This window comes from Erinaceus europaeus, chromosome 16 (genome assembly GCF_950295315.1).
Source record: "Erinaceus europaeus chromosome 16, mEriEur2.1, whole genome shotgun sequence".
Classification (NCBI taxonomy): domain Eukaryota; kingdom Metazoa; phylum Chordata; class Mammalia; order Eulipotyphla; family Erinaceidae; genus Erinaceus; species Erinaceus europaeus.
The window spans coordinates 13,670,478-13,676,110 of NC_080177.1; positions in this window are offsets into that span (position 1 = coordinate 13,670,478).

Consider the following 5,633-nt stretch of genomic DNA (forward strand, 5'->3'; position numbering starts at 1 on the left):
CATTTGTAAATCTATAGACTCCTTAACATCGTTTCATAATAAATAAAATTCCTGTATGCAAACTTCTAAAGGGACAGCTTTTTAAAAATAAACATTTCGGGAGTTGGGCGGTAGTGCAGGTGGTACAAAGCGCAAGGACCAGCGTAAGAATCCTGGTTTGAGCCCCAGGCTCCCCACCTGCAGGGGATTCGCTTAGGGAGCAGTGAAGCAGGTCTTCAGGTGTCTATCTTTCTCTCCCCTTCTGTCTTCCCCTCTTCTCTCTATTTCTCTCTGTCCTATCCAACAACGACGACACGACGACATCAACAGCAACAATAACTACAAAAACAAGAGCAACAAAAGGGAAAATAAATAAACATAAAATTAAATAAACATTTCATTTAAAATTTTTATTTGCTTAAATAGAGATCAAAACAAATTGAGAGAAAGGGGGCGACAGACGGTGGCGCACCAGGTTAAACGCACATAATACGAAGCACAGGAAGGCTCAAACCCGCAGAAGAATCCGGGTTTGAGCCCCCGGCTCCCTACCTGCAGGGGTGGTAACTTCACAACCAGTGAAGCAGGTCTACAGGTGTCTTCCTCTCTCCCTCTCCATCTTTCCCTCCCCTCTCTGTCCTATTTAACAAAATGGGGGAAAAGTGGCTTCCAGAAGCAGTGGATTCGTAGTGCAAGCACCGAGGCTAGTGAAACTTCCCCCTCTGCTGTTGTGGACCAGGGACCTGCACCAGGGTATTTGTGTGCGGTAACTTGCGCTCTGCTAGATGCATCAGCACCTGCTCCCTGGAACATCTTTTTCTTAAGACTCTTCATTTTAGTATTTTACTTTAGCCTTAAATTTGCTGTTTTTTTTTTTTTTCTTCTCACCAGCGTTATGGCTGGGCCTACAAATCTACTGCTCCCAGGGGCCATTCCGCCCTTTTTATTTTTATTTTATTTTGACAGGACAGAGAAACTGAGAGGTGATGGGAAATGGGGTTTGGGGAGAGAAAGACACCTTCAGATCTGCTTCACTAGTCATGAAGCATTCCCCTTGCAGGTGGGAGTGGGGGGCTCAAACCCGGGTCCCTGTGCTTCATACTATGTGCGCTTAACCTGGTGCGCCACCGCCCAGACCCCCTAAATTCGTTGCTCTCTCTCTCTCTTTTTTTAATTTATTATTGGATAGAGACAGAAAAATATTGAGAGGAGAGGGGGAGATAGGGAGAGAGACAGAGAGACACCCAGCAGCACTATATCACCACTTGTGAAGCTTTCCCACTGCAGATGGAGACCAGGGGCTAGAACCTGGGTCCTTGGCCACTGTAATGTGCACACTTAATCAGGTACGCTACCACCTAGTCCCTTCGTTGCTCTTTTTAACAGCAAGAAACATGACTGTTTTGATACAATGCCCTAAGGACCATAAGAGAAAAGCCGGGACTAAACAAAACTTCGGCAAAAAGCAACTCTCCGGGTCTACACTGTATCTTCAAATTGAGCGAGATAACTGCTAGCCCGGCAATGTGGGCTGGGCGGGTTTGGATTGAGTGCCAGCGCTTGTCAATCTCGGGAACGGCATCATGGGGACCAATCGCTGTTCGACTCAGACCTGGGGGCGGGACAAGTCTGTAGACGCCATGTTGTCTGAAGCCAGGTTTCCAATTTCCTGCGGCCCTGTGCTTGGCTTGCACAGCACTGGTTTAGGGAAGCAGCCTGAGGAAGACAGTGGACAGGATTGGAACAGCAGAGAGAAGGAGCAATGGGAGTTGGGGTTGGGAGCTGTATTGGTATGTAAAAATAGTGGTGTGGGACCAAGACCCAGGGGATGGGGAGAGATCTTTTCACTACACCTTTTTTTTTTTTAATGATCTTTATTGGATGGAGACAAAAATTGAGAGGGGAGGGTAAGATCGGGAAAGAGATAGACACCTTCAGCCCTGTTTCACTACTTATAAAGCTTTCCCCCTGCAGGTGGGTGGGGCCCGGGGGCTTGAACCTGGATCCTTGCACATTGTAACGTGCATGCGCTCAACCAGGTGCGCCACCACCCAGCCCCACTACACAAATTTAAGGCTCAAAGTCTCTTGTATAGATTGTGTCATAGCTGGCTGTTTAACTTGATGTGTGTGACCATCTTTCTAGGACAGTAAACAGGATCCTCCTTTTTGATTTATTGGCTGCGGGGTATTCCGTGCAACTTGTTCCAACCTTCCCCTGTGAATGGGCGCCAAGATGGCTTTAGGGGTAACTTGCTCTCTCTTGCCACAAGGGTTATTCCAGGGACTCGACGTCTACACGACCCGATTATTCCCGGTGGCATTTTTCTTTTCTTTTTTTTTTTTTTTCTTCTTCTGATAGAGAATGAGAGACAGCAGGAGTGGGGGACGGGGCTTTGAATCTCGGCCCCTCACTCATGGCAACTGTGTGCGCTCTACTGGTTGAGCCATCACTAGAGCGACCACTTCTTGCTCCCAAGGTAGATAGATAAGGTTTGATCTCCCGGCTACTTTATCTTAAAATATTTATTTATTTATTTATTTATTTATTTTCACCAGAGCACTGCGTAACTCTAGCTTTTCATGGCATGGGAGATGGAATCTGGGACTTCAGAGCCTCGGGCATGAAAGTCCTTTGCATCACTATTATACTATCTCCCCAGCTCTGACCTTGACTTCTGCTTCACCTTTTTAGATATCTCACCCACTCTTGGGTAAGCCATTGACTGTCACACACTGGAAACAGGTAGCACTTCTGTAGGAGTAATTAAATTTTTCTGTGGTAGCTGGTCCTTTGCTGTTGCAGGTTGATTGTTTCAGATAGAAAGAGAGGAGGCTAGATGGGGAAGACACCACAGCACCAAGGCTATGTGGACTCCATTCAAAACCCGAGTGGCAGACATGACAAAGCAAGCACCCACTCTAGTGAGCTGGGGAGTAAGATTAGGAGCCAGAAGCTCTGAAGTTTTTGCCTGAAGCCCTTTCAATAGCCATGAGTAGTTCAGCTTCCACTTCTGCAGAATGACGGTGAGAGAATCATACGTACCGTAAAAGAGGTTAGAAAAATGTGTTAATAATATGTATGAAGAAGAGGACATTGTGTGTTCTGATAGGTGGTGCAGTGGATAAAGCATTGGAGTCAGTATGAGGTCCTGAGTTCAGTCTCCAGCAGCACATACACAAGTGATGAACTGAATCTCTTGTCTCTCTCTATCTCTCATGAATAAATAAAATCTTTAAAAAAGTTAACACATATAAAAGAGGGACATTGTATAAATGGTAAGTTGCTCCAAAAATTTTTTTCCACAAGTAGTTAGTATGGAGACTATACTAAGAGTTTCTGATCCTTTTCACACAAGCATTTGCTTGAAATTTATGACAGTCCTAATATTTTTTCTTTTTCTTTATAAAAAGGAAACACTGACAAAAACCATAGGATAAGAGGGGTACAACTGCACACAAGTCCCACCACCAGAACTCTGTATCCCATCCCCTCCCCTGATAGCTTTCCTATTCTTTATCCCTCTGGGATCATGGACCCAGGGTCATTGTGGGGTGCAGAAGGTGGAAGGTCTGGCTTCTGTAATTGCTTCCCCGCTGAACATGGATGCCGTGGACCACCACAGTGGATGAGCAGCAGGAGGGTCAGGGGTCTTGAAGGCAACCTCCCCGGTGGGTCAGGAGTCGGCACGAGGGAGAACAGATAGACACCACACTCTATTGGAGGGTGAATCTGGACTCATTTTAATAATGAAACTGCATTAGCTTTTATACTTTTTTCAGGTTACATTCAGGTTGCCTAAACAACCAGCTTAGTCTTGTGGCTTTGGCAAGCTACATGTTACTCCCCTATAACTGTAAAGAATGGGTAAAGAATGGTACAATGCTTAGTATCGTTCTGTTCTCAGAATTGTTTTAGACTTTTGCAGAGGGCTATCTCTACCATTAATCTTCTATGGGAGGCATACAGATCTTTGCCTAGTCGTGGACCACTGCTCATCTAGGTCTGGTACAGTTTAACTATATTAATCTTTCTTTGTTTCAATACGTCAACTTGTACGAGGGAGGCCTCAATCTCTGCATTCTTTCTTTGAGGGGCAGGTCATAACATGACTTATTTTGTCCGTCTATGTTGACCCACCTTCCCCAGTTTCATAATGTAACTTTCAAATATGCTCTTGTGTAAGGGAGAGGGGGTGCTTCTGATTCTCCATTTCCACCAGGCACTGCCAAAGCACTATTAATCAATTGTGACAGTATAATTATTTGTAACAATAATGGGGGGAGAATGCGTCGTCCCACTCTCCTCCAGCTTCCTTGAAGTCTGAATGCAGGTCCAGAGGAGATGACCCTATCAGGCTCCCTGGCGTTCGTGACGGGGTGGCAGGGGGTGGGGGGGGCGCCGCACATGGATGTTGACAGGTTGATCCATACTTCCAGCCTGCCTCTCTCTTTCCCTAGTGGGGCGGGGTTCTGGGGAAGTGGAGCTCCAGGACATATTGATGGGGTCGTCTGCCCAGGGAAGGCCAGTTGGCATTATGGTAGCATCTGGAACCTGGTGGCTGAAAAAAAGAGTTAACATATAAAGCCAAACAAATTGTTGACTAATCATGAACCTAAAGGCTGGAGTAGTGCAAATGAAGAATTGGGGGGTCTCTGTTTTGGAGATAGCTAGTGGACCTATTTTAGTTATATTCCAAAAGGCCCATGACTACACTAGTTTTTTTTCTGAGCCTGCCATCTGATATACAGGTGGACCCAAGTTATTGTCTAGGGAGATGATGTCATGGCTGGAAAAAGGGCTAGAAAGCTGGATCAGGGAAGAGAGTAGCTCCCAAATATGAGAAAGTTGTATAAATATTGTTGACTGTAAACCCCATTGATTTGATCTGATCTGGGGCCCATATTCAGCATAGAAACCTATGTGATCTCTGCATCCCTGTAGATCTGAGCTCACATTCTGTGGTCATGAGTAGAAACGTTCCAAGCTGCCCCAATTTTAGAACCCATCTTCCTCAGGTGGGACATAGAGTATATTGTCCAGCCTCTCTTTGGAGGATGGAACATTCTCTACCATTGTTGATCCACGTTGAGGACAAGGTCCTATAGGGTCCCACAGAGGGGGTCTATTGTGTTGTTCCTGATAGAGATGACCAGTAATCATGGAGAGGTATTTATTTGAGGTCTAGGCCCATTATGTCTGTGTGGGAATCTCAGGACTCCCCAACTAGGGCCCTAGCTGATAGGGTGGCTTGATAATGACTAAAGAGCCATCGTTAAAGTATGCCAGTTTCGTGCCCTTACTCAGCTTTTGTAGTCCTTACTTTGATAAGGTTAGCTTTGGAGTGAGTGAGGGAAGTGTATGTAATAGCAAGTAGGTGAGGAGGGTAGCTAGGTCTAAGTAGAAACTATTTCATTAGGATCTTTATGGTGTCTTTTTAGGTCTTTCTACTTGCTTTCAGTACTCACTGCAGATTATTGTGTACTTTTGCTTTCAAGTATATATTTTGCCCTACTTTATGGATACATGTGAACATATGCCCTATCTCATGGGACCTGGGCTATATCTAGGTTTTGGGACTTTGTTAGGAAGTTAACCAACTTGAAATGGAATTAGAGAATCCTATGAGTAAGGAAAGGTCTCACCAGAGTAAT